Genomic DNA, 15,574 nt, shown 5'->3' with positions numbered 1-15,574 from the left:
TATCTATAGAATAGCTTGGTGATATGTGTTTTTTAATCCACTTTGTTCTACCGGTGTGAATGGTTAAATGAATCTTTTGCACTATTGTGGATTTCCCTAAGGCTTTGTGTTCTGAGGTTTAGTTCAACCATTAAAATGACATTGGTAATATGAACATTTTGTATCAGTCTCACCATTGAAAGAGAATTCTTCGCTTTGATCTTCTATTTGAAATCCTCTATGATACTGGAAAACACTTTAGCACAAGTGGTTCTTTTTTATGCCTCATTTGGTGTTAATATTCAATGTATTATTGAATTAAACCATCTCTGGGTTATAGTCATCACAAAAATTCATTTAATTTAAACATATTTATGGGGATACATTGTTTGAGGATGCATATGCAGAGGAAATACCTTGTTTAAGGTTGCATTTTAACCTGTTGTGTCCAATGCTTTAAAAAAATCAATAAACAATACAGTAAGATTTTATATTCCCTATATTTCCCAGGAAGTTGTGTGACTGAAGATGTGGTCTGTTCTAAACAATTGTCTGTGAAAGCCTATTTGTTCCTTTCTCATATTTTTAACAACTATTAGAAATGGTATTAATTTTTAATTAATTGTCAATTAAGTCAATTAGTATGATTATAAACATTATTAATTAAAAGTCTCCTGGAGGGTGGGGACTCTTTTTTCCTTGTCTGTATATCACCATTACCTATCACAGTACCTTGTGGAACAGAGCCTTAAGAAATTCTTATTTAGTTGAATTGATGTGCACATAGCACATTTTCAGAGATATTTTTAGACAGGAAAAATTAGAAGTAATATAACAAATAGAAATATATTTATAAATATAAATAATATATGTATATATGATAAATATAAATATAGTAAATGCCTGGAAAAATCGGAAAAGGCTGGATTGTGAAGGTCTTTAAATGCCAGAGTTTTTATTTGATCCTAGAAATAAAAGAGAACAATTAAAACTTCCTGAACAGAGAAGTATCAGGGCCAGGCCTGTGCTTTAATGTCATTTTGGCAGCTTTGTGAATGATGGTTTGGAGGGGAGATGAGAGAGACTAATTGAGAATCTATTGTAATAGTATAGATAGGAAGTTACTGAGGGGCTGAACTAGCCATATGACAGTAGAGAAGGGCATGATGAATGAGAGAAATGTTGTAGACATAGAAGGGTAAGGAAGAGTGAAGAGTCAAGGATGATGTAAGATTAGAAGGATGGCAATGTTCTTGACAGAAATAAGGAAATTTGTAACAGGAGTGAAGAAGGTGGGGAAGAACAGATTGGGAAGAAATGAAAACTCCCTATGCAACATTGTCCCCTCCTCTCCCTGCCCCAAATGGTCATCCTATCTTTGCTTAAGGATCTTCAGTAATGGAGAAACTTGCAAACTTTTGAAACAACTCATTTTATGTCATGTCATTGATAACCATTTACAGTAGAATGGTGGTAGTAGAAACCAGATTGTAAAGGCTCGAGGAATGTGTAAGTGGTGTGGTTAAGTAGAGGCGGTAAATGTGGATCACTTCTGAGAACTTTTCTGGCTTAAAAAAAGGAAAACAGTGGGACAGTAGCTTCAGGTAATATATCTTAGTAGAAAGTAAGTGATTCTCTCTCTCTCTCTCTCTCTCTCTCTCTCTCTCTCTCTCTCTCTCTCTCTCTCTCTATCTCTCTTTGTATGTTTATGAGAGGTTTTCTTTTTGGTGTGTATGTATATTAATTTTTGAGTGTCTCCAGAATACTAGAGACCTTCAATAAAACACATGAATTTTGACTATACATTCCTGAAAGAATCTGAATTGTCCATAGTTATTCAAGGAGGTATTTTATGTTGTTCCTGAGTGAAAAAAAATCACAAAGAAGTGTGCCAGGGCATTGTAGCTCATTTTGGGGGGAACTTAGAGACTTCTACAGGAGAAGCTAGCCAAAAATGAAGCTGAAAGCAATAGGATTTTATTTGTTGCATTTGAATTTACACAAGGGAAGCTTGCTAACTTGAAATATTTATAAGGAATGGGATGAGAAAGGAGGAGAGGGACTGGAATATATTGAGATTGCTGTCTCCAGAGGAAGAAAGTTTCAAGAGTATTAAACAGAGTAAGCCAGTGGGAAACATCAACTCCGAGTGACATATTCTTTAAGCCCATTGTAGGAAGAGGAAGAGTTAATAACATAGTAAGGAGTGACCCTTCTAACCAAGTACTCAGCATTTGCTAGGTTCTCACCACTCCTATTTTGTTCTGGGTATTTGTGGGTTCCATTCTACATGGCAGGGTCAAGAGAGATAACAAAAAAGGTCCAGATGTTTTATAGGGAGTGGAAGGGTCTTTAGCAGGTGCATTTGATTGATTACCTCATATGTCACAGACTGGAAAGTGCCAATCAGCTAGGAAGCTGAAAGTTTCTAGCAAGGAAGATTCCACATATGGGACACGCTGGGGTAGGTATCAAGAGAAGGAGCTGGGTAGTAAGAACCAAGGAGGAAAAGCTGCATCCAGAGCAAAAATGGCCTCTCACCAAAAAGTTGCCCCCAAACAAGATGATTTCAAACTACAAGAAGAATTGCTACAGATTCTTTTAGATTGATGGACTCCTTGTAACAAGTATATCTTTTAGAAAGAGAAATTTATATTCCTATATAAAAATAACAACTATGATATAAATATTAATTCCACAATATATTTTGAAGTTTATTATAATGCTTTAACTATAATTCTATGAGGAATCTGTGAGGGGATTGACAGTTCATCACTTTCAAAGATTCTATTGCTTCTTAAAAATGTAGCAATCATACCTACTATATATTCTGTGGGAAAAGCTATTGAAGCTAGTGATACCGTAGAAAAAAGGATATTGCTGTGTGTCAGCTGATAAATATCTGAAATTCTTAAAATTAACTATATAAGTTGAAAATGATTGAGGTAACAAAAGGATTGCCAGCATCCTTCCTCATTCAAATTATTTGTTTGAGCCTGTCTTTGCTAGTTATATCTATGAAACCATTACATTTTCTACTTGTTATTCTGATAAGCTTTTAAACATACTAAAATGTCTTATTAGATTTTGGTGAATTTTTAGGCTTAATAATTTATGTATAAGTATGTTTGTGCATATACATATATATGTGTTTGTACATGTATACACACATATGTAATTGGCTTCACCAGTTCCTCGAATATGGCCATTAGTTTAGTGAAATATTCAAGTACTCCAGATATATGGGGTTGTATAGAATCAACATCTCACTAGGTGACTGAGTTTTTGACTAAATTTACTATGTATTTTGGTGTTATGTAAGTACAATTTCTGAGCTAATGGATTTAGTAAACATAAGAATTAAAAAAAATTCTTCCTTCCATCTGAATTATGCATTGGAGAAGTCTCTGTGTTTCAAATACATTTATTTTTGGGCTGATCCCCAGGGAAAATAAAAGAAGGCAGGAAAGATAATAATAAAAAATTAAAACTATTTATAACAGGAAAAGTGAGACTTAGAAGACTTAGTCTCATAATTTAGAAAAACCTATTGAGCAACATGGATAGGAAGATCAGGCTAAATCCCTGATTTGTCACATCTTGAGACACGTTTTATTCTGAGGTCTTCTGGAAACTTGGCCTCTAGGACCTGGATAGGTCCAGGTTAATCCCAATCAACTGTGAAGCAGAGCATTAAAAAGCCAAACTATCAGAAGAGTTTCACAACTTAAATAGTGTTTCATGGACCTTTTGAACCATGGGAAAATTTGGTACTGAACTCGTCTTCCCATGCCTACCTCAGGCTTGCCTTCTCAAATCATAGTCCACTAATAGGGAAAAAAAGTTGAGCCGGGGACAGGATTTTGTCCATGTATACCTTGTTTTTTTTCAAATGTAATGCCTGCTTCAAATGCCTCTCAGATTACAAATATTGCTACTGTATCCAGTCAAAAGGACTGTCACAGAAAAAGCAGTTTGTGCTAGCAGATTGAAGTCAGTTGAAAAATGTCTTTTTATGAAGTGCTTCTGTCTATGAAGTCAGGGAGAGAGTGTGCATGTTTTGTCTGTTATCTATGAGAATTTTTCTTTTTTCAATTCTATTTGGCTCTTAAAGAGACAGTAGCAATCTTTGTTTTCCCATTAACAATCAGTCTCAGTTTGAATCCCCTCTGCAAACACAAAAGGGCTAAGATTTCAGTCTTGGTAGATATGGTGCTAAATACATCATCACCCACCCTAGGGAAGGCTTTTCAGACTAACCCTCTGAGCTCTAATAGCCAAATTGTTTATAACATGACAGGTGACGGCATATGTCAGCTGGAAAAGAAATGTCTTGCTATAAACTCCAAGCATCTCTCACTTCACTCTCAGGAAATGTAACTTGTATCATATTTCTCTTCCTGGAAGATATTCAGCAGGTCAGAGGCTTCATTGATACTTGTAAATACGGAAGTTCATCATAAACCCTGCCTCAGTCTTGGTCAGAATGGAAGAATTAGTTTGGAAGCCGGTTCTTGAGATTTAAAAATAGAATTTTTTCCATCAAACTTTTTTTTCTTCTTAAAGAAAAAGGTAAATAAAGGATTGTCTTACTAAATACCATCTAGAAAATTCTTACTTCAACTTGATCAAAATAGCACTGAAATGAAATTTTGCTGTGTTGTAACCCAATAAAAGAAACGCCTTTCAAGTAATTATAACTTCATCAATGAAACCCTTAAAAACCCTATTTCTCCCCAAACACAATGTTTTAGATAAGAAAATCACGTAAGCTTAGCTTGAGACATCTTTTTGGCATATTTTGTCCAGGACATGAATACTCTTCTTCCAAGAAACTGATAGTTATGAGTTGTAAAAAAATTAAGGGTCTCTAAATGTTTATTTTCTCTAATGGTTTAAAAATACTCATTGAGCAACACCAGTTGCAAGATCAGGAGCCATCCTTGATGTGGGACATCTCAAGAGACAATTTTATACTAACTGAATTTTCCTTGACAATAATTTATTTTTTTTTACTTAAGGGAGTTGAGACTCAGGAGATTTTTTTTTAATTCGATGTTTATTCTGCAGCTTTCATAGAGCATTTAACTGCTTTGCTCTTCATTCCTTTCTATATATGGGGAGACAGAGACAGAGAGAGAGAGTGAGACAGAGACAGACAGAGATAGACAAAGAGGGAGGGAAGGAAGAGGGAGGGGGGAGAGAGAGAGAGAGAGAGAGAGAGAGAGACAGAGAGAGAGAGAGAGAGAGAGAGGCAGAGAGACAGAGAGACAGAGAGACAGAGACAGAGACAGACAGAGATAGACAGAGAGGGAGGGAAGGAAGAGGAGGAGGGGAGAGAGAGAGAGAGAGACAGAGACAGAGACAGACAGAGATAGAGAGGGAGGGAAGGAAGAGGAGGGAGGGGGGGGGGGAGAGAGAGAGACAGAGAGAGAGACAGAGAGAGAGAGAGAGAGACAGAGAGACAGAGAGACAGAGAGAGAGAGAGAGATTATTTTTTTTACATTCCAAGCAAGGACAAGCAAGGATTGTCTCAGGTACCTTCAAAATCTTAGATGAGCAGTCTTGTATTGTACTAGATAACCTCTGAAGTCCTTTCTAATTTTGAGTTTTTGTGATTCTTTGTAGCAGTTGCTTTTTTATGGGGAAAAGAAGTAGGTTTTTTCCCTCCCCTTTAGTAAAAAGAAAATGTTTGTAAACTCCACAATAACCTTGGGGTCTTTAGTGAAAAGTCTTAAACATGAATCCGTTGGCTACATATCATCACGTACTTCATTAAAAATGCTTGTTATTTCTTAAAGTTTCTCCTTCTTCCCTTGCTTCTCCACCCTAGTGATGCTCACCATCTGGAAGGGAGTGTGGAACACAAAATTCATTCTCTAAGACAGCCTTTATTGACTTCTCATTAATTGGGCAGTAGGGAATGCCCGTTATTTGTGTAGTTGGCACTCACCTGGTCCTGAGAGACCAAACACTTCACCTTCATTACGCTAGGCTTTTTGTGCTCGAGCTGCCAGACACTGTCTTTATTCTGTGAGGAGGGTTGTGAGCACAGACCTACACTGATCTTTATGCCTTGAAAATAATTAATTCAGAGGAGGCTGTAAGGATGTTTTGTATCTACGATAAATTGAAAATTTTTAACATGATAGCAAAGTATCTTTAAAAAAATTTAAGTAGCTAGGTATCTATTTAGTCAGGTTGCTCATGTTTGTTTTGATTTCCCAAGGGCCCTGAAAAAATAGCAGATTTAAAAAAATAGCAGTTTAGTGGATAGAGAGTTGGCCTCAGAGCCATGAAGACTGGGGTTTGAGTTCTACTTCTGGCACATGCTGGCCGTGTGCTAAACCACGACTTGTCAGTGATCCAGGCAAATTCCTAAGACTCAAAGTTGCAGAACATTTTACTGATCTGAATCAGTTTCCTTACCTGATTCTCTCTTTGCCCATGAAGTCACAAGGCTAAACCAAAAATTGAAAGATATTGAAAACTTGTGATGTTGCCACATTGTACAGCATAGTACTGGAGAGACCATTGTGTATGGGGTTGTGGAAAGAGCCTTGGATATAGGAACAATCTCACCTCTGGCACTTACTTGCTAGAGGACCATTGACTTCTGAAAGCCTGTTTTTTCACCTGTTAGATGGGGATTCTAATATCTACTGTGCTTGCCTCAACTTATGAGGAATAAATGAGATGGTAAATGTAAAGCATTTCGAAAAACTAAAAAGGCCATGGAAATGCCATGTTACAAGAGATCCTCTCCTTTAGAAACTGTAGGGTACCATGATTCCCAATAGGATCACAGGAAGAAAATCGTCATTAAGAAAACGTTATGCTAATATTTGAGGGGGAAGCTCCTTAAAAGTCCCTTCCTGTTCAATTTTGGGCTTAGCTCACTCACTCTCTTTGTTCAGTCACATCCCTGAGATCATAATTCCATCAATTATTAATTTTATAATTGAAAGACAAATAAAGATTTCTTTTATTTACATTAAATGATTTGCATATTTTAAAATCCCCAAGTTACTGTGTTCTGTACTATGTTCTCATAATTTTCAGAGTATCTCCCAAACTATGTCTCATTTCTTATAAATTCTTGGTAACTATTTCCAATTTCTATTAAATCCCCAAAGAGCAGAGGAAGCTGATAAGTGTTTAGCAGCTTCTTTGGAGGTGCAAAATTGTTCTGTACAAATCCAAAATAAAGTGGTCCCTATTTTAAGGCATGCAGGTGGCATGGAATAGAAAATGGGAGCCAGCTTTGAAGTCAGGAGGACTTGAATTCCTGTCCCTGGCACATACTGACTTTGTGACCCTGGTCAAGTCACTTAACTTCTTGGTACTTCAAGCAATGTTCCAAGTTGTAGAATGATATTTCTACTTGCATTGGTGAAGTTTCCTCAGTAAGACTTCCATATACTAATGAAGCCAGAAATCCAGTCCTCTATCTATATTAATACCTTTATAGGTCAAATGACCCATTCATTCATTCATTCATTCAGTGTATCTATTACTACAGTACAATGTGCTAAGCACTTTTTGGCCTTATTACCTCAGTAAACAGTAAAGGAAGGAATTCTAATAATCTGCTTCTTGGTAAGACATTGGCAACTATTTAGGTTGAGGAAATACCGTAATAATCACTTTACTAAGTGCTCAAAATAGACTTTATCATCATTATTGGAAATGAGATTTAGAGCTGGATGGGGCCTTAGAGATTAGTTAGTCCAAATTCCTTCATTTTATAGATGAGGAAACTGAGGCCCAGAGAGGTTATTACTTGCCCAAGGTCACACAAGTAGCAAGTAAGAGCCAGGATTTGAATCTGAACTCCAAACTCGTTGTTCTTGACATTACCTCATGTTGCCTCTACTTTGCATCATATCATTATTTTTGTACATGTCTTTTCCCATTACTAGACTGTAGGAAAAATGAGCAAATTAAATCTAGTACTCCATACTTTTATATAGAAAATGTTTCCCCTTAAATCTTGTCCATCTTAGTCTATGTTATGGAGTAGTCAAAACAGTTTTGTGGCACCCTTCTACTTGATTCTTATTCTGATTCTGATTCTGATTCTTATTGGCTTTCCAGACAATGCCCACACGCTGCCATCCAGTTCCCTATATTGCAGGGTCTAACCTAGGATTGTTCTAGCCAGTCAGCCTATGCTTCTTCCTTCTCCTCTCCAACAAAACTTATAGGTTTGTGTGTCCCTGCTTTCTGCTTTTCAAGATAATTGCTATCTATCTGATAAACTACTCCCTGCTGAGGGGATTAATGCTTTACTCTTTGCAGGAAGTATTTGCAATTTAACAAGGGCCTTCTATAAACAAAATACTTCAGCAAAAATAGATGCACCTCTAATGCTGAGATTTACAGATTCTGTGGCCAGTAAGTGAGACCTTAGAGAATGAGGGACAAGGCAGAATTTTTGCAACCTCCAGAGAATAGCCATATTACTAAAATATTTTTTTTTTATCTTTGATTAAATTCTACTTTCTTCTGCTCTGATTTCTTCATGTAATTTAAGTGATCAAAACATGCTAGTCTTTTTCCTCCTTTTGATTCTGATGACCTTATATGAATTCTGACCAGGAAGGAATTTTTCTTTAATTATCTGGCAAAGATAAAGCAGGACAAATAGACTGATCTTGTGTTCACAATGTGCTTTTTACTAGAATCTATAGCTGGCACTAGATTTGTTGGAAAAAATCCAGCAGTATTTTTTTCTCTTAAAGTAAGCTTCAGTGACTACATGTTTTCTCTTTTCCATGTAATAACCTTTCTGCCCTTTTCAAAAATTTCCTTCTCAGAGCAATATAAAGCTTTTTTGCCATATATCTTGGAAATCATGGTTATCTGGTATGGTGGTACCTATGAAAAACATCTTTCTTATGAATCAGTGTCATTTCCAGGAGATTGTGGACAAAACTTAATCCATGATAATGGTATGATTTCAGTATAATTTATTCTTTGAACTGTCCAGGTTATTTTGAGGTTTGCATTTGTAATAAAGGAATTTGTCATCTTTCAGTCTATAAAAAATATGAGCTTCTAATATATAATTCTAGCCACCAGATCATGTCTTGCTATGTCTTTGGTAGATGTTAGATCTTGGAGCTTAGTGATGTGCTGTACAGTTTCTAAAATTTCCTTGCATAATATACATTGACCACTAAGTGGAGGCTGCTAAAGCATAATTCTCCTGTAATTTCTGATAGCAGTGATCTTATCCTGAAGCCATCACAAACCCTCCATTTTCACAAACAAATCAGCCTGATTCATATATTTGTTCAATGCTTCTTTGTTGACATATTGTTGGCTCTTTTCATGTGGATATCTCCCATGGAAGGACCTTTGACCCCATCAACCAATCAATAAGCATTTATAAGTACTTGGATCCTTGCTGTTTCGGAGGCTACATTCAGAGATAAACCACTTTCAATGACATTAGACAAATCCAGTAGCATGCACCCATTTTCAGCCTGTTATTTCTCAGTAAAGTGATAGCTACGTGATCCAAAAATATTTCTCCAAGTTTTGCCTTTTGTTTTATCATGTGCTCTAAGAGTAAGCATCAATTTTCTTACTACTTTGTGGTGAGGAAGTGTTCATCTTTGTATAAGCTGCCTTAGGGTATCCTCATCACCATCTCATTCTTCTTATTTCTTTTTATGGGGTTCACATAAAAATGGTCCTGGAAAAAACCAAGTCAGTCAGCAGGTATTTATTAAGCCCTACTAAGTGGCAGACACTGTGTTGAATGCTGAAGATATAAATATAATGAATAAAACATTTCCTGAATGTGAGCCAAGTCAACAAGCATTAAGTGTCTACTATGTGTCAAGCAGTATGCTAAGTGATGGGGAATACAAAGAAGGCAAAAATCAGTTCCTGCTCTCACGGGGCTCGTGTTTTAATGGCAGAAATAATACTCAAGCAACTATGTACAAAAAAGATAGGGTAAGTTGGAGATAATCTTAGAGGAAAGCCACTAAGATTAAGGAGAACTAGGAAGGGCTCCTTGCGGAAAGTAGAACTTTAGGTGAAACTTGAAGGAAGCTGGGGAAACTGGGAGGCAGATATGAGGAGGGAGAGAAGTGCCAAGAGTCAGGGATAGCCATTGAGTCTTGCTTGAGAACAACAAGAATACCAGTGTCACTGGATCCCATACTACTTGGGGAAAAGGAAAGGCAGGTAGGAGCTGGGTTGTGAAGGACTTTAAAAACCAAACAGGAGATTTTATATTTGATGCTGAAGGCATTTGGGAGCCACTGGAGTTTATTGAATGAGAAGGGGTAGTAAGAAGGTCAGATCTGTGCTTTACAAAGATAGCTTGACAACTGAGTGGAGAATGAACTGAAGTGGCCCAAGACCTGAGTCAGGAAAAAAACAATCAGCAGGCTACTGAAATAGTTCAGGGGTGAAGTGATAAGGGCCTGCACTAGGGTAGTAGCAGTGTCAAAGGAGAGAAGTGATCCTATAGGAGAGATGCTGTGAAGGTAGAAATGACAGGACTTGTCAACTATTTATAGAAAGTGGAGGTGAGAAAGTGAGTCAAGGATAATGACAATCATTCTTTTATATTTAGAGTAATGTGGACTATTGCGCATCTAAATGAGATGACTGTTTTTTGTATTTTAATAATAGCCAATATATAACACTTTAAGGTTCAGCTAGATAAATAGACTGCCGAGCCTGGAATCAGGAAGACTCATCTTCTGATTTCGAATCAAGCCTGTGACAGTTAATTAGCTGTGTGACCCTGGACAAATTACTTAACCCTGTTTGCCTCAGTTTCCTCATCTGTAAAATGAAGTGGAGAAAGAAATGGCAGACTACTCCAGCATCTTTGCCCAGAAAACCCCACATGTCACAAAGACATGAACATGACTGAAAATGACTGAACAACACCAACAAATTAAAACTTGTGAAGTGTTTTACATTATGTCATTTGATCCTCATAACAAACCTGTGAGGCACATACTATTATTATCCCCATTTTAAAGGTGAGAAAACTAAGGCTGAGCAAGATTAAATGACTTGCCCAGGGACACACAACTATTAAGAGTCTGAGACCACATTTGAACTCAAATATTCCTGATTTGAAGTCCTAAGATGTATCCATTGTACCATCTTAGCTGTATTAGAATGTAAGCTTATCCTCTGTGGGCTCACTGAAAGCATTCTCAGTGTAATTCCAATAGCAGATGGGACAGCAAGGATGATATGCACCTTGTCTTGTTCCCACATGGCTTTGAACTTCTTTGCTAGGTTGCTGTATTTTCAAATATTTTTGTTCCACATAGCTTGGAGTTTGTGTTTAGTATCAACACCTATTAAAATATTCTTTAAAGTTCTTATAGATTATTAATATTTTCATTTATGAGTCCGATGAAATATATAAAAAAGGTTTATCACCCCTCCCTCATCCTACTTCAGTGTTCACTCCAGAAAAATGTAATTATGTTTTATTCGAATGATTCAACAAGTGATAGCAGCAATATTTATTTTCAATGGAAGTATCACTGAATAAGCAATGGATAGAATATCTTAGAGGAAACCACACCCCTTTCAAAGATATTCAAGCTCAAATAGCTCAGACATAGTGTGTTGTCATTGTATATCTCTGGTATTTGACCAAAGTATGATTCAGTTGACTGCCTTTATATGGGACACTGCTACATGATACAGAGAAATGGTATTAAAGCATTTATTGTCAGTATTTGTGAGGTTGTGAATGCAGTTATATCCTAAAGATTAAAAGTATGTTTTTATTTCTTTTTATTATTTTAAATACAAGAATTTTTAAAATCACTGTGAACTTAAAAGAAACATATTTGGATACACAAAGAACAAAGAATCAGGATTATATATATGAAAACATGAGCCTCTATTATGTGCATTTTATTTTTTAAAGTATAAGTTTAACAAGGTAGTAATAAAATTGCTGTTTGCCACCTGGAGTTTTTTTGGTTTTGTTTTCTTCTTTGTATTTTAAATAATGCTTTATTGATACTCCTTTCTATTTTTTGTGTGTCTTTGTCACTACCCCCTAATTCATATCTCCTTTCCTTCCCTTGCCCAAAGCTTTCCCTTGACACAAATATAGTCTAGCAAAATGCACCAACACATTGGCCAAAACCTCAAAATGTATGTCTTATTCTGCGCCTCTAGTACATTACCTCTCTGCCAAGAGGTGGGAGGGATACTTCATTATCAGTTTTTTGAAGTCATGATTTATGACTGGGTTCTGAGGACTTTCAAAGTTATTTTTCTTTTACTTTATTATCATCATTACGTAATTTGTTCATTTGGTTCTGCTCATTTCTTTCTGTATCATTTCTTAATCTTCCCAAGTTTTCTCTGAAGCCTTCATTTTCATCATTTCTCTCAGCAAAATCATATTCCATTATATTGATAAAACACAATTTGTTGATCCATTCTCCCTACCAATGGGCACTCACTTGGTTTCCAGTTTCTTTTCTAAAACATAAAATGTAGTCAGAAGCATCTTCATGTAGATGGATCCTTTCCATGATATAGACATATTTCTGCCTGAAACTTTCAAAGAGTCTAGCAAAACCATTTTTTGAAGGCAGATTATATAGTCACAAGAAGGAAGATGATAGTGGGTTTCTTCCTTCATTAATTACCCTAGGCTAAGTTATAGATATGGAGAAAGAAATGGCAAACCACTCCAGTATCTTTGCCAAGAAAGTCCCAAATAAGGTTGCAAAGAGTCGGACATGACTGAAAAATGACTGAAGAACAAAAGTGTTAGATAGCACAATGAAATTTATTAATCTTCTATAATATCCTTTCTTTTAAATAACATTAGCTTAAATTGTTTCTCTTCAGCAATGGAAGAATATATTCTTGAAATAGAACACCTTTTAGTTTCTGGAGTTAGAATTTTAATTACTGAGCAATTCACATTTCTTAGAATTACGTATCATGTCATTTTTTTGAGATATTAAGAAATCTTCTCTCCCTAAATTAAATATATTACTGTATAATAAACAGTAATAAAAGCTTATCTTATCAGCAGTATGTATTTTCAGCAGAAATTATATTTTAGAAGCATTCATATATTCCTGCATAAGCTTATGAAGGAGTTAGTAATGCAAGTCATTACCAACCTTGCCTATCCTAATTGGTCTCTGATAGTGAGTTTGCAGAGGAATAAATTGCTATTTACCATCACCACATATTCACGTTGATCAGAAGTAGCTGAATTATGGGGCTTGTGTGTTTTTCAAGTTACTAAGAACTACAGACAAGTTCTTAACTTACATGTTTGCCCTCAGATTTCCTCTATTTCATTTATTTTTACCCTTGAAAACACACAATTTTTAAGAAAAAATTAGTTTCCCTAGTAACATGGAATCATGGAGTGATAGGTGGCTTTGAGGAAACTAGGTAATAGAGTGCTAGGCCTAGAATCAGAAAGCCCCGAGTTCAAATCCAACCTCACTTACTGGGCAAGTCATTTAACCTCTGTCTGCCTCAATTTCTTCAACTACAAAATGGGATAATAACAGCACCTGCATCACAAATTTATTGTGGGGGTTCAAATGAGCTAATTTTTGTAAGGTACTTAGTGCAGTACCTGACATATAATATGAACTATATAAATGCTTATTTCTATTCTTCTTTCCCCTTCCCCAAGTTAGGAAGACCTGATTTTAAGTCCCCTGTTTGGTTCATGAAGACAGTGTGAGCCTCAGCAGTCTTCACACTTTTCTTAGCTGGCATGAGAGTGGGAAATTCTGCTGCTTTTCTTGATGTATTTGAATTCATGATATATTTGAAATGGTTTTTTTAATAGGTTTGTCTCCTTTTTAAATGTAGATCATACTGAGGGAAGGAAGCATGTGAAGTGTTTCTTTCGCCCACTGTGGTAGGAGCAGAGTTTATTTTATATAAGCTGAACTAGTCCTTTAAGGGAGGCAGTTTGGTTTCCTTGCTGCCTGAAATGTAAAAAGTCCTAAGGGCCTTTGAGAATTTGGTGTCAGAAGTCTTAGTGGAATTCCCATTGCCTTGTTGGGATACCTTTCTGACCTAGCATTGCAAATTGCCCTAGAATAAGGGAGGTGGGGATTGGGGTCAGACAATAGTCAATGCACATTTATTAAGTACCTACTGTATGCCAGTGGATAGAATACTGGGCTCGGAGTCAGGAAGACCTGAGTTCAAATCCAGCCTCAGACTCTTACTAGTGGTGTGAGCCAAGGCAAGTCATTTAACCAATGTTTGCCTTGATCCACTAGAGAAGAAAATGGTAAATCACTGCAGTATCTTTGCCAAGAAAACCCCACAGACAGTATGGTCTACGGGGTCTGTAATGGCAATCAGGGCAGGATGTTTTTTGCTGTTCTTCTCTTTTGGGAGGCTAAGGCTATCAAGTGCCTTTAATGAGTCTGGCCTTTGTTTGAATGGGGCAGGTAAAATGGGATCTTTTTGTCTTGGAGTGTCTCTCAGCACTAAGGCAATCAGGAGTCATTGATTGGAAACAATGCATATGATGTGGTACTAGTGATTGACTAACTTTCCAACACCCTGATTTCCCATACCCTAAATGCTAAATTGGCCCCAGCCCTCAGGATCCTGAACAGGGTATACGTACTGGAAGGTTAGCACTTGATTTCTGGGGGTACACTCATTAAAAGAGTAATGAGACTCTGGGCAAGCTGTTGAAGCAGGCCACTGCCCCCCAGCTTTGATAACCCAGATGTTGGTGCTTTCTTGGATGGACTGGTTTGTGTTATTTGCTCTGTGTATATAATATATGCTTGTAATTTCTATTTGTGTTTGCCCTAAAGTTTGGGGGCTGATCTTTTCCCCCAGAACTAAGTGAATGATACATGTATGTTTAATTAAACTGAGATTTTTAACCCCTTAAAATTGCTTTCCTTAGAAAAGCAGATCAAAGAACCTTTGTTAGTAGGCCTTCTGCGTGCTGGTGTTATTGGTCTTACACAGCCACAGCAGCTGCTAACAACACTGCTGTTACAGGGTCACAAAGAGTTGGACTGGACTGAATGACTGACCAATAACAATAACAAAAAAAAACTATATGCCAGGCATTCTGATGAATCCTGGGGATACAGCAAGAGGCAAAAGACAGTACCTGTCTCTCAAGGAACTCATGATCTAATGAGAGGGCACTAAAGTGGTAGAGTAGTAAACTTTTGGTGTGAGTAAGTACTGTTTTCAACTTCAGGAACTGTTTTCATTTTAATTATTCTCATTAAAGTTATTTTTATTGCGTTCCATGGTCTGCTACTGCCTCATTCCTTTCTAATGCTGCACCTGAATCACAGGAGTGGCCTGAGCTAGGCCTGGCACAGAATACAATATTCATGAATTCATTCATCAAACATTTATTAAGCTTCTGTTTTGAGTATCATTATACAAGGTGTTAGGGGAAAGATAAAATTTAGATAACACATGACCTCTGCCCTCATAAAGCTTACTGCCTATTAGGGAGCTAAGACACAAACACAGATACCTCTAATATATCATACTAGCTTTTGCTGTCATGAATAAGGATTTTGTTTATTCCCTTTCCTCCCTTATAGGAATA

The 15,574-nt window shown here is 36.6% G+C and overlaps 1 protein-coding gene across 1 annotated transcript in view; it reads left to right on the top strand.

The window, feature by feature from the left end:
- Positions 1-15,574, top strand: part of COL19A1 (collagen type XIX alpha 1 chain) — a 398,183-nt gene that overhangs the window by 11,735 nt on the left and 370,874 nt on the right. The gene's annotated exons all lie outside the window — the stretch shown is intronic.

This window comes from Trichosurus vulpecula, chromosome 7 (assembly GCF_011100635.1).
Source record: "Trichosurus vulpecula isolate mTriVul1 chromosome 7, mTriVul1.pri, whole genome shotgun sequence".
Taxonomy (NCBI): domain Eukaryota; kingdom Metazoa; phylum Chordata; class Mammalia; order Diprotodontia; family Phalangeridae; genus Trichosurus; species Trichosurus vulpecula.
Note: the sequence above shows the minus strand (reverse complement) of the source record. Positions and strands in the feature narration are given on the sequence as shown.